This window comes from Natrix helvetica, assembly GCF_964273705.1.
Source record: "Natrix helvetica genome assembly, chromosome: 3".
NCBI classification, from domain to species: domain Eukaryota; kingdom Metazoa; phylum Chordata; class Lepidosauria; order Squamata; family Natricidae; genus Natrix; species Natrix helvetica.
This window is the reverse complement of record NC_138549.1, coordinates 93581466-93609064: the sequence shown is the minus strand read 5'-3', so window position 1 is coordinate 93609064 and position 27599 is coordinate 93581466.

Genomic DNA, 27599 nt, shown 5'->3' with positions numbered 1-27599 from the left:
TGCACTGGCTACTGTGGTCTACCGGGTGCATTTCAAGGTGTTGATTATCATCTTCAAAGCGCTCCATGGCACAGGGCCTAGTTACTTGCGGGATCGCATCCTACCCCATACATCCCTGCGGCCAATTCGCTCTCACAGAGAGGGACTCCTCCGGGTGCCGTCCACTAAGCAATGCCAGCGGGCGGCGCCCAGGAGTAGGGCCTTCTCTGTGATGGGCCCAGCCCTCTGGAATGACCTCCCCTCAGATATTAGGACCACCACCGACCTCCGCTCTTTCCGTATGAAACTCAAGACCCACCTGTTCCAACTAGCTGGCCTGGCTCAACTATAGTATTACCTTCTAATCCTCCTGGCAGTTATTTTAAACTATAGGGTAGTTTTTAATGTTGTATTATATTTTACCATTACTGGACTAATTTTACCATTATTGGATTGATTTTAATGAATTGGTTTTATGCGTCCTAATGCCTCCTCTATATATATATAAATATAAATATAAATGTAATTGTATATACATTATGCAATGCTTATGTAATTATATATGCTTTTAACTTCCGATTGTACACTGCCCCGAGTCCCTTTGGGGAGAGGAAGCGGTTTAGAAATGCAATAAATCTAATCTAATCTAAATCTAATTAAAGCGGGTAATTAAAAAGAGTCTAAGTTGGGCAGATTGAAATGATGACACTCTAGTTCTGTAGAAGTATAGATATGAATCCATGGACAAAATTGTAAAATTTGAACTCTCCTTTTGTTCTCCTGTTATAATTGTGCTTTCAATATGACTTTTTTTCAGCTTTCAACTGGAAATCATTGTTCTGATGGCCTGGCATAAATAAGATGAGCCCAGAAATGTATAAATCTACATCTTTTTAAGAAAGTTTTGACAGTAGATAATAATATATTTGAGGTATAAGGCAGAAGAAAAGCAATGGTGTTTTGATCATGAGAAGAAAGGGTTAAGATTGACCTTTATAGAAATATAATGTATTTCATTCAGCCTGTTTTTTTTAAAAAAGCACTGTTTCCCATTTCTGTGGATGAAATGTGTTCCATGTTAATAAGAAGTTTCCTGAATGTTAATGTCTAATTCATGAGAGAACAAAATTGTCACCTACAAGAGTATATTAAAAAAGGAGAAAGAATATAACTATACAAACAGTTTGTATAATGACTTTACAAACATGAATTATACAAATGAGCATTTCCATATCCTCGGAAGTTTTTTTTTTTTTTTTACCAGTGGTAATGAAAAGGGGAATTAAATTGTGCTTTTATTTTGCTGTTCTTATCTCCTGAGGCTAATTTAGGCCTTAAGAAAAAAAAACCTGTAATACTCATTCATTTTTCTCTGCCATGTTGTATGTTATTTTAAAGGTAATATCTTGGGTGTCCTTGCTTTTAAATGTAGATTTATTCTGCTCTGGGTGAAGGTAGGTGAAGCAGCTGCAGTGGAAAATATGACAAATTACCATTATTATTATTTTTCTTTGGGAACCCCTCCTTTATCTTACCTCTTCAGATAAAATTAAAACATTGTTAGTGGTTGTAGATGGCCTTAGGCATCAAATGACAGTGTGCCACTGAGACCTTTTGGTATAAACAACTAACTTTAATTTTAGCCTATATTATCCATTTAGCCAATCCAGCCTGATCTCCAAAAGCTAAGCAGATTCATATTCAAGGAGCTCTAAGGTGCAGTGGCATTCATAACAAAGCAGTGACATTAAAATGACATGTCTATCATCATGTTATCCTGCAAATGATGTGATTATGGAGTTACGGTAGGGCGTCTGATACAAGAATGTGTTGTGTTATTTGCAAGATGACGTCAGGATGCATCATTTGTTTGTTCTTGCTCCCCCATGAATACTGAGCAAAAGCAGGACATTTTGTGAGGGAGAGAGAGAGAGAGAGAGGAGGGAGGGAGGGAGGGAGGGAGGAAGGAAGGACTTGCATACTCTGCCAAGAAAATTGCATACATTTTTAGAAACAGCAAATAGGACTTATTGTACATTTTCATTACATCTAGAAAATATATCCTTTGGCAGGACAAGCAAGTAGTATATAATTTAGAAAATTGTAAAGATATTGCACACAATTACATATTCCACATGATGAGTCTATAATTCTGCTTTAATAATTTCATTCTTTTGTGTTAATTGTATTTATTTGCCAAATGCCCTAAGATGTGTGTGTGTGTGTGCATATGTGCGCATGCACTCACATATGCAACTATATATGTAATTCCAGAGTAGTAGACCTACATTGAAATGGCTTGTGGTTTTAGTATTTAACCAGTGGGCACTGGGACAAAATTTCAGAAACTCAAGTGGGACAAAATTTATGCCTTAAGCTTTGGGGAAAAAACCAACCCCACGTATGCATTAATACATAAATAAACTAGATTCATCTGCATAATCTATTTAGGACATATCATCATTACCTTGGTGCAGAATGTTGTTTCCATATTTTTTGAAGGAATAGCATATACACACATAATTGCCGTTAAATCATTTAAACTGACAGGAATAGACATAGAAGTAAGCATATTTGAGGTCTTGTTTTTCCAAATGTGATTTTTTTTTCTTACAGATTTAATTCACTGTACAGGAAAATTATGTACCCTAGGAAAGATTTAAATGCATCCAAGACTGTGCATGGAATTTGATTTAAAACATCCCCCCTTCTGACAAAACTAAACTTATTTAGAAAATACTTTAGGAAGAGGCAACCCTGCAAACTGGTTATCCTTTTAAGGCTGACCTGAACAATTTAGAAAATGCTTAAAACTATCATTTTAGCAGTAAGCATCTCTACTTGGAGCAATAAATATCTGACATCACCTTTAAACTAAACATTTCTGAAAATGCCCTTGGATCGAGTATTCAAACTGAAAGGAAAATCTGTGAAACTTAAAATAGTAATACAGCGATAGATATATTCATAAGGATAATGTTCTTCCCTCTGAACACAAGCAACTTTATTTGAAAATGTAATAGTAATAATAAAACAAGTAGTATTTTCAATGTATTATTTGGCAACCATTTAGTGCATTGGCATTTCTGAGTGGATATAGATGTTCTGTAAGTGTATGAAAAGAGAAAGGAATAATATGGACCCCTTAAACCACATTCAAACCCCAATTCAAGGAATTCCAAACTATGTTGCTTTAATTTATGAGTTTATTATGCTAGTAATATATAGTTTCCATTAAATGAAATTGGAATAGAATATAGTAGAGGTTTTTTATGGCCCCACCTATTGTCTTTGAAGTGAACATAAGAACATAAGTAATATCCTGGATCATACCAGACCCCTGGTCCATCTAATACAGTAGATTCCCCACCCCCATAATAGCCAACCAACTGCACAAGGAAGCTTATGAGTTTCCCAACAGACACAATCACACTTTCATGAATGCTAATAGCTATTGATATTCCTGACTACCAACTCTTTTTTTCTGAAGACCACCAAAGGTGATAGCCAAAATTTGCTACTTTATACATTATATATATATATATATATTTTTTTTTAAAAAACTTTTGTCTGTTCTGATGCTTCCAGAATTTAGGTTCATTGAGTGACCTATGGTTCTAGTATTTGGGAAGGGAAAAATAGCTTTTCCTCATCCACTTTTATCTACATAATGTATGACTTTGTACACCAAAGCATCCCCCTCTTCACTACTTTTCTACACTAAAAAGCTTCAAATGTTGGAACCTTTCCTCAAAGAAATTATTTTCCAGTCTATTGAACATCTTAGTTGCCTTCATCTAAACCAGGGGTGTCCAAACTTGGGAACTTTAAGACTTGTGGACTTCAACTCCCAGAATTCCTCAGCCAGCCATGCTGGCTGGGGAATTCTGGGAGTTGAAGTCCACAAGTCTTAAAGTTCCCAAGTTTGGACACCCCTGATCTAAACCTTATCTAGCTCTATTGTATACTTTTTTGAGTTGGAGTTTCTATGGAGATTCTTAGTCATCTAGGTAATGGTTGTCCCAAAGGTATTTTTTTTCAAACAACAACAACAACTTGTCTTTTCCTTGTACGTAACCCCGTATTTATGGATTTGCTTTCATCAGAAACTCATTGAGATATCATGGCTGAATAAGAGATTCCACAGTCTTTATGAGTCAATGAACATTTGACCATTCCTTCCCAGCCATTGTGACATTGTGAATTATCTGCTCCATGTTTACATTGCGGATCTGTCCAGCATAAGAACCACTGGTCCCACTTAGTCAACTACATCCCTTGCATCTTAGGAAAAAACCCTAGAGTAAATGTTCTCCTTTCTACTACACATTCATCTCTAACACACCTTGGAACATTATAATGTGAACCATGCAGAATAAACCAAGCTTTTAATAGTAGAAACGGCAAAGGACCTGCCAATGACCTGTAGAACACCTGAAGACTGAAGCTTACTAAGTACAGCAATAGCTCAAAATTTAACTTGGATTGCAAAGACATACATATACATTACAGGGAATGAGTACATCTCTTAAAATAGAAAAGTTCAAGTCAAATGTTAAAAGTAGAAATATATTAAAATTTATCTTGTATGAACGTTACAAGTGTTTTAAACTGATACATGTTGTATCAGTAATGTACATTTGAAATTGATTTCTTTTCCTTTGGTTCAATGGTGAAAGCACTACTTATTGATAGAGCTCATTAATTCAAACTCTTAATTAAGTAGATTAAATGAGGTTTAAATTTAGATTTATTAGTGTACGTCTTTGATGCTAATTAAAGACCAATTGATTATGAAAAAAAGAGTTTTGCTGAAGTTTTAGCTGTTACAACATATGCAGAGGAAGTAGATGGAAAAGAAGGGAGGGGAAAAGTATTTCTTTTAAGGTAACAACATAGGTACACGCAACAGCAGAAGTTGGTTCAACAAATGCATTTTTCCTTTTCTAATGCTTTTATAACATATAATTTATTCTATAACACAGTTTGTAAATCAAAAGTTCTGCTGTCCATTTAGCCTATTTAAAGTGTTAAAATACATTATTAATCATCCAGATACTGTCATGCTGTAAAAATACTAATAAATGTCTATCTGTATTTATTAAGTTTTTATAACATGGTTTAATGTACGCAGATGCTAAATTTTATTGCCACATGAGCACAAAGATATGTCAGCACAACTGTATAACCATACATAAAGTAAAGATGCTAAAAACAATTCAAGCAGATGGCCAATGATCACATCAATGTAGAAATTCTTAGTCTACATCTTATTATGTACAATTCATATCATTTTATACAAGTGGCTGTTCAGTGTCTCCTTAAAAACCTCCAGTGATGAAGCACCCACAACTTCTGAAGGCAAACTGTTCCACTGCTAAATTGTTCTCACTGTTAGGAAGTTTTTCCTTAATTCTAGGTTGCGTCTCTCTTTGATTAGTTTCCACTCATTGTTTCTTGTCTTGCCTTCTGGTGTTATGAAAAATAAGTTGATCCCCTCTCCTTTGTGGCAGACCCTCAAATTCTGGAACATAGCTATCATGTCACCCCTAGTCCTTCTTTTTTCTAGACCAGCCATGTTCAATTACTACCACCGTTCTTCATATGTTTTAGTCTCCAGGTCCTTGATCACCTGAGTTGCTCTTTCCTGCACTTTCCCCAAAGTCTCAACATCTTTTTTGTAATGTGGTGACCAAAATCAGATACAGTATTCTAGGCGTGGTCTTAGTAAGGTTTTATAAAGCGGTACTGATATTTCATGTGATCTTGACTTTATGTCTCTTTTTATGTAACCAAGGATTGTATTAGCTTTTTTGGCTGCTACCACATACTGCTGACTCATATTTAAATGATCATCTACTAGGACTCTAAGGTATTTCTCACAGTTATTATTTTTGAGCCAGATTTCACCTAATGTGTACTTGTACCTTTGTTTTTTCTTGCTTAAGTTTTTTTTCCCCTACATTAAATTTCATTTTGTTGAATAGGGGCCGTTGTTCAGGTCTGTCAATATCCTTTTGGATCCTTAGCTTATCTTCTAAGGTGTTGACTATTCCTGCCAACTTAGTGTCATCTCACAATTTGATGAGTTCCACTTCCATTACCTCATCTAAGTAACTTATGAAGATATTGAAGAGTATCAATACTGACCTAAAATGGAACCTTCTGGTACTTATTTATTTTATTTATTTATTTCTTGGATTTCTAAACCGCCCCCTCTCCCAAAAAGGGACTGCTTACTTCCCTCCATGTAGATGTAATAGCATTAAGGACTACTCATTGAGTATGGTTTGTTAGCCAGTTCAAATCCATCTGATGGTGATGCTGTCTGTCCCACATTTTTTCTAGGAGTACATTGTGATCTACTTTATTGAATGCCTTACTGAAATCAAAGTATACTATGTCTACAGCATTTCACTTGCACTGGACAAGAACAAATCATGCAATACTAGAGAAAATAAACTAAAACTGCTTACAGGAAGCTCTAATAAAGAAACTAGGGCTTAGATGTTTTTGGCACAGCGTGTGAAAATAAGAATTATTATCAATGATCCTGATGCCTGAAAAAAAAAATGAAGGTAATTGGAAAGAAGCTGACAAAAGACATATGACTAGATACTAACGCTAATAGCACAAGCACAACCTAACAAGAATTAAAAGAAAATATTTAATTTAATTTATATCACACTTTTATTACTTTATCATAATACCTAATATTCCTACTCTTGTGATGTGGATTGGGCGGAGAGAGAGTGATTGGCCCAATGTCACCCAGCTGGATTTCATGCCTAAGGCAGGATTAGAACTCACTCTCCTGATTTCTAGGACAGCCCTTTAACCACTACACCAAACTGATTCTCTTAATGTGAACATATTAAAATGCTGCATTTTGACTGGTGTTTCTTCAACAACAATTAACTGAACTGTTTCTCGTAAAAACAACAATAAATGAAATTTATGTAAATTTAAAGCTGAATTGACTGGGTTGATAAAAATATCATACATGATAGAAAGCTCTGCCAAACAATGTCTATTGGGGTATGACGAATCAAAAAATCTGAACAGCTAAACAGCAGCAACAACAATGTAAGTTATGCTACTTTTTTCTATCTTTCAATTAAACCCAAATGGTGAGGTTGTTAAATTAAAATTTGTAACAACTGCAGTTTTGAAAGCCTGCCTATGAATTTTTTTTTTGCAATATTCTTGAGGCTTGTTCTTGCTCACATCTCTGTTTCAGCTATTATCTTATCAAAATATTAATAGGAAGAAGCAATAACAAAAATAAAACTCTGTTTTCCCCAACTTCCTGTATTCTTCATATATTGGACTTCAAGTCCCCCAAATCTTAGACAAGATAGTCTTTTGCTTCAGTTATGACAGCTAGAGTCAAGTACCCTTAGAGGACACAGATTAAGGAAAACTTTTCTAAATGGACCTTATACTAAGGCTGTTCATTCATTCATTCATATTGGATATTGTACAGTAGTAATGTTACTCCCTTGTCACAGAAAATTACACCATCTGCTTTAATTCTGTTTAATTCATTTGTCAATACTGAGCTTTTAGCTGCAGCAGAGATGATAGGATTGATTGGCAAAAGAAAAGAGAGAGAAAAATACATGTGTTAATAAGAACAATATCAGGGGTTTTACTGTACAGTAATGTATAAAAAGTTCATATAGCTCCAAATTGGTTCCAGTCTCCTAGTTGCTCAATACACTCAAGGATCAAATAAAAGTCTGCATAAATTGGAACAGATTCTGTACATCAACTTACCCATAAAGCCCAATTCATATCCAGAAAATACACGGTCAATAATATCAAAATGTCAAGAAATAAAAAAAAAGAATAAAAAGGTCTCTCTTGAGTTGTCTTTCTCCAGGCGATCTACTAGGTGATCGAAACTATTTCTTTGCTGACAATTTTAGTTTTAATTTATTTGACAAAACCTACAATGATTTAAAAATGAACAGGCAAGACTGAAACAAAGAGTGAATTAGGCTAGAGACAAAGGTGGGTAAGGATACTCCTCCTCTTTCTGATACCCCCTTTTTATTACTGTAACATTTACATTTTATTTTAAAAAGCATAAACTTTCATGAGCTGCAATATTCTCTATGATCTGATAACAAGAGCTGCAACTGAAAAAAAGCCTATGTCTGGGGGGGGGGGGGTTGTGTGTGTGTGTGTGTGTGTGCTACTGTAGACTAACACAGCCCTCTTCCTACAAATGTTGTCTTATTTGCTTTCTCTTTATAGCAGTCTCCTTTTCCCAGTTAGCTGGCTTGTAGGATAACAGACCATACCCTGGTGTGATTTTTGTATAGGCCAGAGGACAATGTTCACAATCAGAAAGATAGGCTGCTGGGCTCTGGTTTGGATAATCAATGTCCAATAAAAGGCTGGAGTTGGATTGACACCAGTCACTCTTACTGCTGACTTTACAGTTTAACTATTATTGCTGCTGCCCTGAGATGAGAAAAGTGGAAGCTAAATTATTAACTGAACAAATAGTATTGAATAGTCTGCACACAAGATAGCAAGAAACTGCAGATCTTATAAACAAACATTTATTGATAGAATGCAGGGTGTGCCTGAACTTTTTGTGGTGGATTGTATAAAAAAGGAACAAAATAATCCTGGCTGAATCCATTCATGCTTAATCACATCTTTAACTTCCAGCCTGCAATTACAATCTGTGACCTTGCCTTAAAGAAACACAATCTTAACTCTATAAACAACACATTGCATTCTTTCTCACTTCCAGACCGAGTAATCAATTGTTTCGGTAGCATTGCTTCCTTTAGGGTCCCATTGTGGCATTTACCCTTAACATAGGCACAGGGGGGGGGGGGTAGTTGGGACCACCATTTAAGGGCTCTCTCTGTAGTGCCTTCTTGGGAACAGATTGCATGAGGCTGTGTAGATGTTGCCTGGCTGATAAAGAAGGAATGGTTGGTCATGAAAAGTGCACCTTGGGACTGAAAAAGTCACTAGTTGACTCTAATGAAAAGTCAAGGGCAGGTGAGTGTCTTGCTGGTAGTCATTATGTCACCTCCAAACCTGTCCATCTCTTATTTGCAAATAGGAGTCCAGTAAATGCCACTGTAGAGAATGTGTCCCACTGTAATTCCCATCCACAATTCAGAATCCTAGTGTAAATTTACAGATACCAGCACTAAATCTAATTGTTTCTCTCTCTCGAGTTGTGAATCTTTGACTAGAAATTTCAGACTACAGCTGTGTGCTTCAGAAGCATTAGAATGCTATCCTTTCAATTATATTTTCAGCTACATATGCTAACATGGGGCATTGGCCAAATGAACCCAGGGCTTCTCAGAGGGTTATATGGTTTTGTTGTTGTTGAAGATAATAACCACTCTTTAAGTCAACTGACTGACCAATAAAGGTCAAAAAGAAACTAAAAAGGAAGTGGCTGTAGAAGCTGGGTTTCTGGTATCACTCATAACCAAAAACCGCATTGCAAAATAATTGTCAAGCCCAGAGACAGAGTGGAAGGGAGTGTTTCCATAGCAAAGTTGTCAAATCAATTTTAGCCGAACAAATTATTGTCTCCAATCAAAGTATCTCAGGACTCTTCCTTCCAGCATCTCATGGAAGGTCAGGTGCCTGGTGTCAGGTCAGAAAGAAGAAATATCCTTTCACACTGGGACATTTAAAGCCAAACTTAAGCCATTTGACCAATGGACTGGCAATGAGATAAGGATGGCGTTGTGAGGAGACATGTCATTAGCAAACATTAAATAGGGCATGCTCGTGCCACAGTGACTAGGATGTATGAGTGAGTCATTGGAGCAATACTATGGAGGCTTTCTTTAATGCTTTGTGGACTCCATATACAGTAGCTTGGTGGTACAATGTAGTCTCAATTTTACAGACCTCCTGTGGAGCTAAGGATAGATGAACTTGTCTGGTCTGCATTACTTCTACTCTTTCTTCTTTATGAAAAAAAACCTCGGAAAAATATATATATGAATGATCACTCCACTGAGTTTTCTCTGGATTTTGTGGAGCAATTCTTGTTCAGTGTGATGTGAATAACTGCTTTCAACATTTCTTAACAGTGAGAGAGAGAAATGAGTTAAATACTCGTGGATGAAGTGTAAGATGCTTGCACTTAAAAAATGGTTGCAACCTGAAAAACAAGTACAAATACAATCCTATATAGTTAACTCATGAAAAGTTCTCAAGACTGAGGCTGAAAAACAGAAGCCTCTTTCATAAGATTAGACAACGTCGAACAAACTAAATGACAGATTTCAATACAGTATCTACGTAAATAAAGCATGTAAATGTGTATGTTTTCTCTAGAATATTTATTTTTCCAAATGTATACACACGCACACACACACACACACACACACACATGCACATATGCATGCAATTTATTTTCTTTGTTTAAATGGAGAAATTGTCTCAATTGTTGGAGGGTTGTTGTGAATTTAGGTGAAATTACCATGCACTACTTGATTTCTAAAGAACAAAGCTTCCAAGTTTCCAGGCTCAAAGCAGTTGAGAAACCAAATATTTACCATCTTCTAAAAGTGTGTACTTCCTGCACACTTAGATAAAATACAGATGCTAAGTCACTGGCCCGCAAGAGCCTTCCACAAATCTATAATAAAAATAATTAAATCAGTGAGCTGTGTTTAGATCAGTTTTTCTTGTCAGTGGCTGAGAACTCTGGGAATTCAGGATCACAAAAGGATCATTTGGAGTCCATTTGGCAAAAATGCCAGAAACTTACTGCTCCTGGGAACATCCTTTTTCAATGACATTAATAGCTCTAGATGGAAGTGGAAAGCACCATACGTTAAGAGTTTCCTGCAAAGTTCCCAATAAGAAAGGAAATAAATTCAACTTGTCAGATCAGTTTGTGGGCCAGTCAAGCAGGATTTTATCAGAGCCTTAAGTGGTTTGCAAAACCGTGCAGGTATCAACCAAAAGGTGGCTGTAGTTTTTGATCTTTCATTTCCCCATCCTTTCTCTGAACGTTCTTGTAATCTCAATTATTCAGTGATGTATAATTCACTAGCATTCGGTGTTAAAACTTACTTGTGTTTTCTTCAGAACAAGAATTATTTATGATTTTCTATCTGCAAATTCTATTATACAGTTCTAGAAAAAAATGCCAGCTGATGGAATGTAGTTACTTAGATAATGAACTCCAGGTTCAGGGAATGGTTTAAGTTCTTCTTTTCTTTTCCATACTGTATTTGCTGCTTTTCAGATGTTCTGAATGTCTGCATTTCTTTCCCACTAGATATTATCAGAACTTCAACTGGGTCTTACTATTTTCTAAAAGGAGCCTGGGCGAACAAATAGCATTAAGAGTTGATGCTTGTTTCAATAGACAAAACTATCATATCTGCTTGTTAGTATGAATCTCCAATAAAGCCTAAGTGTCTTGAATGTTTCTAAAACCTGTGGGGGAAAAAATAGTTTCCAAGTTTCTTTCCAATATAATATCCAGCCCCACAGGAAAAAGGAAAGGTAGTTGTGTTCTCTATTGATTAAACAATTAGGAAGAATTAGGGCTAGGGAAAAAATGTTTTTAACCAAATAATCAACCGACAGAAAATTGTTTCTTGAAAAGTAGACATTTGTCCTGCAATCTGGGTGCATTTATGGAACATTCGCTTGCACACACAGTATTTCAATACGTATCTTTATGGACAGGTATACGTAGACAGCTATACAGACACTGCCCTTTGTGTGCTTAGCTTTGACTTGTGTCAAAGTCTGATACCAATTTGGAAACATGACCCTGAGAGCCCCTTGATATCACTCCATCACTGAGCACTAAACACAAGAGAGAGTTGAAGGATCCCATTGTCTCACATCCAATATTCATGCCGTTATTGAAGAACACTGCAGTTCTACATTTGCAAACTGTCCATAATAATTTAATTTTTCCTCTTCAATTTATAATATGTTAATTAGACATGAAATTAAATGCTTTTTAACATACAACTGATTATGCCATAATGTATCCAACAAGGTTGATTACGGAATAATAAATTGCGATTTGCATAAGTGTTTTATTTCTTTTCTTACCCAAAGATATCAACACATTCCGTGAGAGTGGATAGAATATGGAAAAAGGCAGGATCTCAGAAATTGACCAAATAACACATTGTTGGGATAACAATAACAGTAACAATAATAGACACTCCAGAGTAGCATGTTTGATAAAACAGAGAAGTAGGAATCATCCTTTCAAACACCTTTCTGAATGATGGTAATAATAACAACCACAATAATAGGAGAAAGAACTGGAGAAGATAACAATATAAAAAGACATGCAAATAGAAATAGAATGACTCAGGTAAAAGAAAGCAAAAATAGTGCCAATAATAATAGGTGCCTTGGGTGGAATCCCCAAACATCTGGAACACTACTTAGACACCATTGACATTGACAGAATCACCATCAATCAATTGCAAAAGGCAGCTTTCCTTGGAATAGCTTACATCCTGTAATGATACTTTTAACATAATCAAACAACTACCACACCTGCCTATTCCAAGTCCTTGAGAAGGATTTGATAAGTGGATAAAAAAAATACCTGATTCAAACATCTGTTTGACTATATGACATAATATTTTTTTAATGTCTCCCTCTTAAAGGAATAAATTAACTTACAAGAGTCCTGCAGGAATGTTACAGAAGGTAAGAGCGAGATTGGGACTCAATGCTTCCTAATAAAACCACATTTGCTAAAAAAAATATAACAGTAATTCTACAATAATCATTATTAACTTCAGAATGAATTCTTATCCTTGGCAAAATATCCAAGGTAAATAATACGATAAAAGACTGCTGGGATTCATAGAGCTGGTGGGTCTCATATGAGTTTCTTCTGTAAGACCACTGCTCTTAGTGGTTCATTTTTATTCTCAGTCCAAATAGTACATACAGATATTATATCAGTGGAAGGTTTTTAAATTGTAGTATGAAATACAAAGGTGCGGGCATTCAGGGGAAAAAAGCAAGACAAGAATAATTTCAAAGTACTCTGGGTATTTTATTTTATAACTCTTTGGTCTCCTGGCTACAATATGTGTATTGTACTAATGGATACAATAAATATATTCAATTATTGCAGCCTACCCTGGAGATTAACCAGAGAGATCTGGTTTAATGTAGTTGGTATGGTACCAGGCTAGAAACCAGGAGACTGTTACAGTTCTGCCATAAGCATGAAGCCAACTGGGTGACTTTGAGCCAGTGTCACTCCCCCCCCCCACCTCAGCATTAGGAACAAGGCAAGGGAAAGCCACGTGCAAAAGTCTTGCCAAGAAATCTGCAGGGACTGGTCCAGGACTGACTGAAAGATAATACATCTTTTAAGCCCATATGTTATGAGCATCTTATAGGCTAGAAAAGTAGAAAACCCATAGCCAAATTCTCCGGTTCCCCTTTTGTCCAAACCTTTCAATCTGACGTGATAGAATTGAATCTCTTAATATAGGAAAGGCTATGCACTAATCCACTAGCTGAGAAGGTAGAAACAGATGTTTCCCTAGCAATTTGGAACCTTGTTTGGGAACTTCCTCCCCGCATTATGAATAAGGAGGAAATGTGACATGCATGAAAAAAAACCTGCCTTTTTACAGAGGATTCCTATCTTTTAGAAAGGCGATTCTCTGAAATTGCCTCAAATCAATAAGGCGATTGTTTGGAGCAGCTGTTGGCTTTGCCTGGTTTAGAACACCCTCAGGCGAGGATATACGTATCCTCAGACATAACAGAATACCACAATTTCTCCTCTTCCTCCTTCCCCTTCCCCAAATGCTTGCCTACTGTACTGGGCATAGTTAATAGACAACGACTGGAAATACCATTGCTCTGGCTTCACAAGGGCAGCTTTGTCCTTAATCCGGGTGAGGTCACATAGCAGATGCTTGGAGACAGCAGGAAGACTTAAAGGAAGGGAACTTTTGCTCCAAGTGTTGAGGGTTCAAGCAGCTCAGTTGGGATAATAAATAAATAATGAATATGCTGTTCACCTTTAAGTGAACTTCTGACCATGACGTAGAGGAAAAGATATTGTGCCATTGCCAGTGATGAAAGACATTTTCTATTGACCTTCTAATACAGAGGTGGTGAACGATGGCCCTTTTAGGACTTGTGGACTCCAACTTCCAAAATTCCTGATCCAGCATGGCTGACTCAGGAATTCTGGAAGTTGAAGTCTATAAGTCATAAAAGAACCATCGTTCCTCACCCCAGGTCTAATCAGTTGTGAACATAGAATGAGAGATATCATCTCCTTATCTACTAGAATCAGTCTTGGATTGCCTTAAGATTGATTACCCACACTTCTTATATTCTGATATTTCACATGGAAAGGAGAAGGAAGAGATCCGATGGTTTTAGTGCTGTTTTCTTAATTGTGGAATAATTTGCCATAGGATGATCAGGTGATGGTATGCTTTGTAAGATACAACTGAAGGACTCCAAATTATTGAGATCAACTCTAGATTACATAAATTCAGCCCAAGGTAAAACTCATCAATAAAAACTGACAGGACAAAATTTTAATCCATATGTAAAATTCAACAAGTAAGGAATTACAAATGGCACAGCTGAAATTTATGAGACAGAGACAATTGACTATCTTTTGGGGAAAGGGGAAAAAAAGTTCCACACACTGGATGCCAGTGACAAAAAAGGCCCCACACATCTTCTCACTTTTATAGTTGGTATTTCCTGTACTTTAACTTTGCACTTATTTATTTATTTGCTGGAAGCTGCTTTGAATTATTAACAGAAAAATCAAACTATAAATCGCAATTCTTCTAACCACAACATTTCTGATATGGCACATGAAGCTGAATAAGCAGAGGCAGCAATGTCTGCAGGGAGGTGGAAAAAAACTAGTTCTTGCAGTGTGATCCAAGCTCTGCCCCTTTTAAGCCTGTGTGATGTTGACATCTGTAAAAAAGAAAGAAAGAAAGAAAGAAAGAAAGAAAGAAAGAAAGAAAGAAAGAAAGAAAGAAAAAAGTCTTAAATTACACTGCAACAACTGCCATCTTGATTTTATTAATAACCTCCCTCGTAGATGCTGCTAGGAAGAGGGAACCACAATGTTGTTTTTACAGGGCTTCATAGAGAAGGATCTCAGTTTGAAAGAAATCAGGTTATAGCTCATACCAATTTTCATTAAAGTCCTTTTCATTTCTCAGTCCCAAGGAAGGACTGAATTTAAGAACGGTTTCCCATTTAAGCTTCTCGTGGTCTTCATCCAAAAAATCTTCTCTGTTTCTCTAGCTTCCAAATGCTCCCAGATTATCTCACTGGAAAATCAAAAGAAAATACATCTGGGGATGATATTTCATTTTACTTATTTGAAAGGAGAGGGAGGGAGGGAGGGAGGGAGGGAGGGAGGGAGGGAGAGAGAGAGAGAGAGAGAGAGAGAGAGAGAGAGAGAGAGAGAGAGAGAGAGAGAGAGAGAGAGAAACTGATTGATTGACTGACTGACTGACTATATTATGTGTATTGACCCCTTCTACTGAAGTAGGCATAATATACTAATTTACCTCCCTCTAAAGTATGACCCAAAAAACTTAAGATATTTCCATTCTCCTTTCTTCAGTGATGGCCCTGCAACACTATCACATACTTTGTAGCAGCTTGAACTCAATTAAGATGAATGCAGGGAATTCTGAGAATTGAGGTCCACACATTTCAAAGTTGCCAAGGTTGACAAATATCATTTTAGAGTATTCCATGGAATAGACCATTCATATGACAATTATTTTCTCAAACTCTCATTGTGCAGATCAGGATGTTGCCTCTTTATTTAATTTTCCCCCCATTTTATTATGTGTTCTAGCAAGATTACAAAACAGAATGAACAGAATATAAAAATGCAAGAGGTAAACAAAAAATAAAGTACTTAATAAAAGAGAAAAAATGAGCATTTCAAAAATAATTTTATAATATGTATATTTCTTTCCTTCTCTTTCTTTTTAATGAGGAGATAGATTTTAAGGAAGCATGCACAAGCTCTTTGTTCTGGAAGTGGAGTCAAAATAACCAAACAATATTTTCCCAGGCCTTGCTGTGCGAGGATTGCTCTTATCCAGAGAAAATCATGAAGAGTTGGGGTGGTATGGAGTGATCTCTCTTGGCCAAGAAAAAGGACATCTGGATTCCACATCAGTCCCATAGTGGATCAGTCAATCCCAATTTTACAGACACAAAATAGGAACACTTAAGAATAATAAGAATGCAGAGTCTATAACATCTGTCTAGCAAATATTATCCAACTAAATTTCTGTAAGTGCCAAAAAGAAAGATATTCTCTTCTGCTGAAGCCATTACATGTCCTCACCCTCATTGGTTCAGATCCTTGTAAGATCAAATCTTTCAAAATCTATATTGTTTGCATTGTCAAGACCCCTTCTCTAAATCTAAATAGGGCTTAATTTGCAACTCAAAAAATGTAGCAAGAAGAATACAGGGCCCCAATATGAAGAGCCTTAATGTATCCAATTGGGGAAAGCCTTGGAGGGCAAAACATTTCCCTGACTGATGATGAGTCAGAAATGAATTAACTACATCAACAACACTGGTATCTGGAAAGCATTCTGCAAAATTAAGCTGTGCAATGTCAATGAGAAAGACACAACTGTAATATCTTCTTAGTCAAGATGATAGACTAAAAAAATATGTTATATAACAGGACAATTCAACATGTCTTTTCAGGTTTTTGAAAAACTATTTGAAGCCTATCCTGAAACTTACACTATGTTTTTTGTTGCTTTATATTCAAATTATAAAACTTCTGTAATACAAGCCCTTTGCTGTCTAATGATACAATTAGATAAGAGTCCTCATCCCACATCAGTCTTAGATGAAGAACATGTACCTCCCACAAGATTCCATTCTACATGACAATTGACTTTAATATGTGAGAAAGTGGGGTTTTTGGATTCTTGCTAAGGAATACTGAATGGTCATCTATTTGGCAACTGTAAATTTCAATTAATAAATGCTCTGTCTTACATATTGATAAACATAATCAGAATGTCAAGTATAAGCTTGGTGGCATCGATTTCGCAGATGACCCTCACTTTGTCAAGGACCTAGTTGTATTTATCTCTGACGACCTATGTTCCAAAGTTCATTGTTGCTAAAAAAAAAAAGCATTAAAGAGTTGTAAATTTAATTTTGTGAAGCTTTTTTTTCTGGAAACATTGCATTGCTAATTAGAGCTTATAAAACTTCTGCTAAACCAATCTTAGAATATTGTTCAACTGTTTGGAATCCCCACCATATATCTGACATCAGTACAATCGAGCTGGTTCGGAAGTATTTCACGAGAAAGAGTTTTGCACTCTTTTGTACACAGTAGAACTCCCTATGCTAGTAGACTCGAAATTCTCGGCTTGGATAACTTAGAATTGCATCGCTTGTGGTCAGACATAGATGTTGCATACAAAATTATATATAGCAATGCTTTACCTGTAAATGCTTTTTTCCGTTTTAATCGCAATAATATGCTTGTAAACAACCACTTTCAACTCAATGTAAATCGTTCTAAACTTGAGTGTAAACAATATGATTTCTGTAAAGAGTTGTCAAAGTCTGGAATGCTCTACCTGATTCAGTTGTCTCACCTACACATTTTCACAGTTTTGGTCACAACTTGACTGCTGTTGACCTTACTTCATACGTAAGTGGTCAGTAGAGAGGGCGGGTATAAGTGCACTAATGTGCTTATTGTCCCTGACATTGTATTTTTTCTTTTATTTTTGCTCTCATTTTCTATTTGTTTTATTTATTTTAATAAACAAAATAAATGAAATAATACAAAACTCTGAAGCCATTTTACTGTCTTCATATTAAATTGACTAAATCAGTGGTTGTGAACCTATGATGTGGTGACCTACCATGATATTTTGGGTGAGACGCCATCATTTAGTAGCATTCAACAATTATTCTTGAAAACATGCCCTGTCCTGGCACAAGTTTTCGAGGCTGAAAAAGCCATACAAGAATGGGGTGAGCTCTTGTTCAGCCTCCAGACCCTCCAAAAATCATGCAAGAATGACTTTCTTTTCAGACACTGCATGAATAAGTGCTCTTAGTGGTCTCAGTCCCACCAGATATTGCAGAAAGGCTGTGTTCTCATCTGGCCTTTGGATCCTCCAAAGATCACGGGAGAATGAGGAGTGTTTTCATATGGTTTTTGGAGGCTACAAAGGCTGCAGAAGAGTATTTTCTGAAACCGCTTCAAGAACAAAAAGGCATCATGCAACCTGGAGCTGCTTCAGGAAGGCCACAGGGACCTGCCATCATCAAGAGAATACTACCTGAAAGTAACAGCACACAGAAAATCCTGAGGAGAGCTGGGCTCAGGGCAATTACACCTTGGTGAATGGCATGAGGTAGTCTTTTTGAGAGGGAGCAATGGGACTAAAGGCTCAGAGCCTCTACGTCCAGCTTAGCCTTGGCACTGTTGCTAAGTGTCATTTCACAGGGTGGCCTAGATTTGAGAGAGATAGAAAATTGTTTCTCTTTTGTTCATGTGTGTGTGTGTTTCTCTGTGTGTGTGTGTTTGGGAGGTAGGCCAGCACAGTCAAATTAGGCATTTTCTGAATTTCTGACATGCCCAGTTCACAAGATTTGCTACCACTGGTCAAAACCACTTCCATGTGAGATCTCTGCTAAAGAATAGTAACCAGCACACTAGCCCTACTAAATCAAGGGTCTTCTTGAGATTATGCTCTATAGTATGAGAAAGCAATGTAACAAAAACAAAAATATATTTTCCTAACTATATGGAGATCATTCTTGAATCTATTGAAGGATGCAAGTCAACTTACATCTATTTAAATAGCCCCTGGGTGTACTTAGATGCCTTCCAAATAAGAACTGTATAAAACGATCTTAGAGTTTCTAAACAATTTCTACTTCACATTCTTCTCAAGGCAAGGAGGCCCAATGGATGAGAGAAAGGTGACAGTATGATCACTGAATAATCATAGTTAGTTGTACCCAATGATTTTCTCCTCACAATCTAACTGTTCTGATCTGGGTTCAAACGCACATTGTGTACATCCAGATAACACAATCTGTGTAACATAAATTAAGGATCTTAGACAAGCATTATGGTATGCAACAGACAAAAGCTGTTACACGAGAATGTCAAAAGGAATTTGGGACTTTTTCTCTACTATGAGCAATTAATATGGAGACAGGAGCTAAATACTGTAATAGAACAGTCAATAATAGTTTTTGTGCAGATATATAAAGATAGTTGTTAGGAATGTAAGTTAACGGTTGGGTCAGCAATATATAAGCCAAGGGAGTAGTACTGTTTAAGCACTGCTGTAATGGGATTGGCTGCTGTTACCTCAAGCAGCCATAAGATGGAGCCACAATGACTGTTGGCTCTCTGTTTGTTAGATGCTGATCGGTGGATACTGCTTGTTAGATGTATCGTGAGTTACTGTGAGTTTTGCTACTGTTAGCGACTTTGTGTTCTGAAATGATTATATGATACTGGACTGTGTTCGTTGGATCACTCCTTAACTGAGAACATTGATAACTGACTGACTGAACCATGTGTAAATTGAATTCCTCTATTTTCCACATAAGTAAAATACTATTACTTTTCTTATTCGGTGTCCCTGTATGCTGCTTTGTGCGTGTTCTTCCACACCATTCTCATTACGCTTCTCTGCACACTCGCTCTCCTAACGGGGAGCTTACCTAACAATAGTAACATAGAGAAGAATCTGGGCCAGACTGGCAGGTAGCCATTTAATTATTTGAGAGAATACTTGAGAACAGACAGAGAAGAGAGGAAGAGGAAGAGACATGTTGAAGATGCAGACAGTGAAGGGAAAAGTTGCTTCTTTATTATTATTATTTAATTAGATTTCTAGACCGCCCCCGCTCCCCGGAGGAACTCGGGGCGGTGTACAGGTATAAATTTAAAAAACCCATCCAAACAATAATATACATCATTAAAATTAGATTAAATAACCCCTGTACAATTTATAAAAATTAAAACTAACCCATAAAACCAATCATAAAATTTAGAAACCAAAACTGAGGTGGGAAGGCTGGAATTAGGCCAGGCCAGCTAGCTGGAACAGGTGGGTTTTAAGTTTCTGACGGAAGGAGCGGAGATCCATAGTCATTCTAATGTCAGGGGGAAGGTCATTCCAGAGGGTCGGGCCCATCAAAGAGAAGGCTCTTCCCCTAGGCATTGCCCGCTGGCACAGCCTAGTGGACGGCACCCGGAGGAGTCCCTCTCTGTGTGAGCGGATAGGCCGAAGGGATGTATGGGGCAGGATACGATCCCGCAAATAACTAGGTCCTGTGCCATGGAGCGCCTTGATGTTCAAATGGTTTTATTCCTTTGTGTGCATCCATATATATTGCCCCACCCTCCACCCTAACCCTCCCCCACCTCCCATACAAACCCACCCCCCTGACTTCCGCTGTATACCACTCTAACAATTCCAAACATCCCATATACTATTTACTCAGATCATCTATCGGTCTAAACATTCTTACCTAAAGGCTAGGTAATAACTCCTAGTCTGGTATTTATTCTGTATATAATCAATCCATTTTATAATAATAATAATAATAATATTGAATTTATTAGCCGCTCCCTTTCCAAGCAGGACTCGGGGCGGCGTACACTAGAAACATATAAAAACATATAAAACATATAAAAATTTTGCCCATTCCTGTGTGTAATCCTCCTGTTTCTGAGCTTTTAAGAAAGCTGAAATTTTTGCCATTTCAGCGAACCCCGCCACCTTCTGAATCCATTGATCAATTGTCGGCAAAAAATCTTTTTTCCAATGTTGCGCAATCAACAACCTAGCTGCTGTAACCATATACAAGGCCAATTTTGTTTCCCCTTTGGTAAAATCCTTAACTATACCCAATAAAAACATTTGTGGAGTGAATTGTATTCTTTTCTTAAATACATTCTGCATAACCCACCATATTTTTATCCAAAAAGCTTTAACCTTGTTACAAGTCCACCATACATGAAAAAAGGTAGCATCTAGACACCCGCATCTCCAACATTTTGGTTGAACATTTGGGTACATGCATGATAATTTTTTAGGATCTAAATACCATCTGTAAAACATTTTATAAAAATTCTCCCTTAAATTCTGTGACTGTGTAAATTTAACATTCTGAACCCATATTTTTTCCCACATTTCCAACATAACCACTTCACCAAAATTCTGAGCCCATTTAATCATACAATCCTTAACCAATTCACTTTCTGAGTCTCTTTCTAACAGTACATTATATATTCTTTTAACTTGTTTTGGACCAGTCTCTTTTATCTGCTTAATCAGTTCCACTTCTTTATCCATAAAGCCGACCCTGCGATCTTCTTCCCATCTCTTCTGAAGCTGTATGTAATGTAACCAATTTAAAGTAATGGAGCGCCTTGAAAATGATGGTTAACACCTTGAAACGCACCCGAAAAGCCACAGGCAGCCAGTGTAGTCCGCGCAGGAGAGGTGTTACGTGGGAGTAGTTAAAGACTCCTGAAATTGCCCGTGCGGCCGCATTCTGAACCAGCTGTAGCCTTCGGGTGCATCTCAAGGGGAGCCCCATGTAGAGAGCGTTGCAGTAGTCTAGCCGGGACGTCACAAGCACATGAGTGACTGTGCGAAGGGTGCCCCGGTCTAATAGGGGATGCAATTGGCACACCAGGTGAACCTGGTGGAACGCCCCCTTGGCCACGGCTGTCACATGGTCGTCCATGGACAGCCGAGCATCTAGAAGGATGCCCAAATTGCGCACCCGATCCATGGGGGCCAGATGTTCGCCCCCAATGGCCAGTGATGGAATAAGCTGGTTGAACCGGGGCGCCGGTAGCCACAGCCACTCAGTCTTGGACGGGTTGAGCTTGAGTCCGTTACTTCCCATCCAGATCCGTACGGCTTCCAGACACCGGGACATCACTTCAATAGCATCGTTGGGGTGGTTTGGGGTAGAGATGTACAGCTGGGTGTCATCCGCGTACAGATGGTAGTCTACCCCAAACCTACGAATGATCTCGCCCAGCGGCTTCATGTATGCATTGAACAGGAGAGGCGAGAAGACCGACCCTTGTGGCACCCCACAAGTGAGCAGCCTCGAGGTCGACCTGTGCCCCCCTGCCAATACAAATTGCACTCAGCCGGAGAGGTAGGAGGAGAACCACCGCAAAACGGTGCCCCTCACCCCCAACCCCTCCAATCGCTGCAATAAGATACCATGGTCGATGGTATCGAAAGCCGCCGAGAGATCTAATAGGACCAGGATGGAGGAGCAGCCCCCATCTCTGGCCCTCCAGAGATCATCCACCAACGCGACCAATGCCGTCTCCGTGCTGTGGCCGGGCCGGAAACCGGACTGGCACGGGTCCAGATAATCAGTTTCCTCCAGGTGGCATGGAAACTGTTGTGCCACCACACTCTCTACAACCTTCGCCAGAAAGCAAAGGTTGGAGACGGGACGGTAGTTGGCTAATAAAGCTGGGTCCAGGGAAGGCTTCTTGAGGAGGGGCCTCACCACCGCCTCTTTCAGGGCGGCCGGCAGGGACCCTTCACTCAAAGAAGCGTTGACTAACTCCTGGAGCCAGCCTCGTGTGACCTCCCAGGATGCCAGTACAAGCCAGGAGGGACACGGGTCCAATAAACATGTGGTGGCTCGCAGTCGCCTACGCAGCCTGTCCATATCATCGGAAGGAGGAGGGAGGAGGGAGCAGGTCACCCTAAACAGGGCGGCAGGGCGGTTATCTGCGGATGCAATAAGAGTGGCACAATACTGATGCTTGGCCACTCTTAATGCCACAAGGTAAGTCCGTAAATGGGCTCTCACCTGAGTTCGGTCAGATTCAGAGCGTGACGATCTCCATCTGCTCTCTAGGCGTCTCTTGTGGCGCTTCATCACCCTCAGCCCCTCGGTAAACCAAGGGGCCTGGGTGGTTCGCTGCCGCAAGAGAGGCCGCAAAGGCGCCACCCGGTCCAAGGCCCCAGTGGCCTCACTATTCCATGCAGCCACTAGGTCCTCCAACCGGGTGTGGGTCAGGGCTACAGGAAATGGCCCGAGCTCCATCTGGAACCTGTCAGGTTCCATCAGGCACCTGGGGCGGAACTATCTTGGGCAATCCGGTTCCGCCTCCCCGCGGTGGGGAGTAGCAGCTGGAAAGTCGAGCCGGAGCAGTGAGTGATCAGACCATGACAGGGAGGTGATAGCTAAATCCCCTACTCCCAGATCACTCCTCCATTGGCCAGAGACAAAAATAAGATCCAGTGTGTGTCCACCCTCATGTGTGGGGCCCTGAATTATTTGGGTCAGGTCCATGGCTGTCATGGAAGCCATGAACTCCCGAGCTACTTCGGATGTCTCCCCTACCGACGGCAAGTTAAAGTCCCCCATGACCAACAGTCTGGGGGTTTCAACTGCCATCTCAGCGATCACCCCAAGGAGCTCGGGCAGGGCTGCTGATGCATAGCGAGGAGCCAGGTATACAATCAGCAAGCCCAACTGCTTCCCTGGGCCCCACTTCACACACAGGGACTCACAACCGGCTATCTGTGGCACAATGGTCTGTCTCGGCTCAAGACCTTCCCTCACAATGACCGCTACCCCACCACCCCTGCCTAGTGCCCGTAGCTGATGAAATGCGCGGTAACCTGGCGGGCACATTTCCACAAGAGGGAGACCTCCCTTGTGGCCCAGCCAGGTCTCCGTAATTCCTGCCAGGTCCGGCTCCCCCTCCGACACCAGGTCGTTAATGAGGGGGGCTTTGTTGACAACGGACCTGGCATTGCATAGCATCAGCCTCAGGCCCTGGCTCTGTAGGTCCTGACCACCTAGATTGTGGGGGTTGGGACATATGACCGGCCGTACCCAACGACCGCGGTCTCCCAACCGGTGATGCGATCTCTGTCTACCCTCGCACCTGCCCCTCCCCACGACCGTTGGAATGAACAGACCCTCTTCTGGAGTGTATAGTGTATTCTTGAATAGACAGGAGGATAGGAAAGTGTTTGAAGAGCAAAATTTCTACTTATAACCAGTAGTTGATGGATAAATTCATTCATACATCCTTTTTATACATCCTAAATTTAAGTCAAACAGAATGCACCTGCACTGTGGAAAAACATCCCCCCAGGATCTGGATGGTTTTTCTATTGCTTTAAAAGATCTGTGTCTTGTCATTTATTTAAGTAGAGAGGCTGAAAAATAATGCAAGGGTGACTTTTTCATTGCTTTTCAAAAATTAATTGCATTGCATTGTAAACAAAACTGACATGCTTACAACATTGCCAGACAACTAGCTTGTAAAATGTCTGTTTCTGGAAATGAACTCAAATTCCCTAAAGAGCTTTGCAAAGGCTCAAATGTTTGATTCTTCGGATTCTCTGCTTGGAGGGAACTTGCCACAGAAAAGGTATGAATTGCTTGCTACTAAGTAATCTATCGAGCTGGAGAAGAACAAAAGAAGCAGACCCATTAAACTGCCATCAGCACAGGCATTTTAATTGCATGCAAACAACAGTACACCTTTTATTATTATTTGTGCTGCGCCCAGCACAGCAGGAGTTCACATTAAGTAAAGACATTCTAGCTGGATTGTATTGTAATTTGAATTTTGGAATCTTAGCCTGAAGTTACCAGCTCAGTTTTCAGGCCTGAAATGTAATCATTTTGTATTAGCAAAACTGACCAGTCCAAAGAGCAAGATGAGGTGAGGGAAACATTGTTGGCTATCTGATGTTTTTCAAGAGAGTGTGAAAAGTGCCATACAATATATCCTAAAATTTAATTACGGTAGAAGTATTTCCAGTGAAAAACAAAAGCACTGGCCAATGTAGTCTAATATTTTTACAGCCTATTTTTATTAGGGCAGAAATTCCAGGCAATTAATTTTATGAACATTCTACATCTAACATGTAAAATTTTGGTATAGGGAATTGTAGAATTATTAAAGGCTGTACAAGTAGTAATCCTGCTCACTAATAGTTTCTTCCTCCTTTCTTCCTCAGTAAGTTCTTGTAACATAAGCAGGGAGAGATAATCAGTTTGAGAGAAAGCTGTTGTTAGTTATGAAGTTGTCTCTGTCCCACTGCGACCCCATGGACAATGTTCCTCCAGGCCTTCCTGTCCTCTACCATCCTCTGGAGTTCATTTCAGTTCAAGCCTACTGCTTCGGTGACTCCATCCAGCCATCTCATTCTCTGTCATCCCCTTTTTCTTTTGCCCTCAATCTTTCCCAGCATTAGGCTCTTCTCCAGTGACTCCTTCCTTCTCATTAGGTGGCCAAAGTATTTCAGTTTCATATTTAGGATCTGGCCTTCTAAAGAGCAGTCAGGGTTGACCACCTCTAGGACTGACTGGTTTGATCGCCTTGCAGTCCAAGAGACTTGAAGGAGTCTTCTCCAGCACCATAGTTCAAAGGTCTCAATTCTTTGGCGCTCAGCCTTTCTTATGGTCAAACTTTCACAGCCATACATTGTAACTGGGAAAACCATAGCCTTGACTATATGTACTTTTGTTGGCAGGGTGATGTCTCTGCTTTTTAATTTGCTGTCTAGATTTGCCATAACTTTCCTCCCCAGGAGCAAGCATCTTTCAATTTCTTGGCTGTAGTCCCCATCTGCAGTGATCTTAGAACCCAGGAAAATAAAATCTGCCACTACCTCCATTTCTTCCCCATTTGTTTGCCAGGAATTGAGAGGGCCAGATGCCATGATCTTGGTTTTGTTAGAGTGAATATTACCAAACGGTTCTAATTATATGCAGGAATTCTATTCTAGCTTAACACTGAGGATTTCCAAATTGTGAGTAATGAGATTTTGACTGTGGGAATGAGGGATTAAGTTCTAGAACCTTAAAAGGTGCAATAAAGGTGGCAGATTTGTATAGGGAACTTTGCAACAGGATAAGGTGTTGGGAAGACTGGTGGCAAAATGGGAAATTGATCAGAACCACATGCTAAAAATCATGAATATGTGATACCTTCTGTGCAGAAAATGTATCAGATCTGTATTTACCAGGAAACCAAAAAAAAAAAAAAAAAATTCTAAGGGTAGACAAAGAGGTCACAGATCCTGAGGGTCACCTGTACTTTTAAAAAAATGTCCAACAATTGTTTGATTAGAAGATACAGTGTAATAAGTGCTGTACTATTATGGCAGAATCACCAGCCAAAGTGGAGAAGTTCTGCTACGGGTAGTAAAGACTTAGAAATTGTTTAGGAGAAGAAAGATTTGAGATCAAATCCTTAAGTCTATGCCTGCCATTTCCCAAAGAAAGGCAGAGAGTCTGGTGAAATTCTTGTAATATAGATTATGAGCAATAAAATATCTGTTTGGGACTATCTACAAGTGGTTCTGATTGCTTGTGCATGACAGTTATGCTGCTATTCTTAGGCTTAAGTTTTATATAAGATTTCCTGGGACCAATATCACTGGATTTATATTTTTTTTCCCTAAATATAAAATAAGATACAGGAAATACAGTTCTGTATTGAGGCCAAGATCTATGAAGTCACCTGGGTTATGTGCACTTCAAAGGGGACATTGCATTTACATTGCTTCTAAATGGGCACAGGTAGCCCTCAACATACGGCTGTAATGGAGCCTGCCCATTGCGGTTGTATGTCACGTCAGTTGTAAAATGGATCAGTCGGACTGATCCATTTTACAACTGATGTGACCTACAACCACAACTTTGCTATCTTTTTTTTTAGTTGGTCATTAAGCGAATGCAATGGCTGTGAAGCAAAATGCTGCAGACATTAAGCAAATCAGTGGTTCATTATGGGCACGATTTTGTTGAAAACCAGAAGTGCCAGTTCTCAGCAAAAAAAAAAAAAGTCTGCTTCCACAGAATTGGCAAGGGTGTGCTCACACCAATGAATTCAGGTTTTAACCACCTATGGCCTGAAATAAGGTTTCTATTGATATTATAAGTTATCAACCTTAGCTTCAGATTCGGGTTAATGTCAGGGTTTCAAATATCATCCAAAATTAAATCAGAGTCTGGGGCAAAGGATTCCTCAAAGTTCCAATTTATTAAAAGAGCCATGTTGGCACATTTGGGAAAACCTGAATCTGAAATCTTCCAGGTTTTCCCACCCAGTTGAAAGCTCAAGATCCCGCCCCAACACCCACAAGTTCATCACATGGTCCAATCTTCCACTGCCATGAAGACAGATTCCACCCATCCAGTTCTGGCCAGGTGCAGAGACAAAGGATGACCTTGAATTTCTAAGAAGAATGTTATTATGGCTACACATCACCCAACTCTATATAATACCCCTCCCATTTTCCCACAGTAGAAAATGAATAGTAGAAAGTGTGGCAGGCCTGAAGTCCAAAAGAAAAGATGGCTTGGAGACCTGACACTTAGCTTATGTTACAGGATCTTTAGAAACATAAAAGAGTACAAGGAGGAGGTTCCTTTGACCACTAGAAAAAAAGACTGCCAAGCTATAATATAGACCCATAATAGTGAATTTATGGCACACATGCCATAGGTGGCACAAAGAGCCCTCCCTGTCGGCACACCAGCCGTTGCCCCAGCTCAGCTCTAGTACA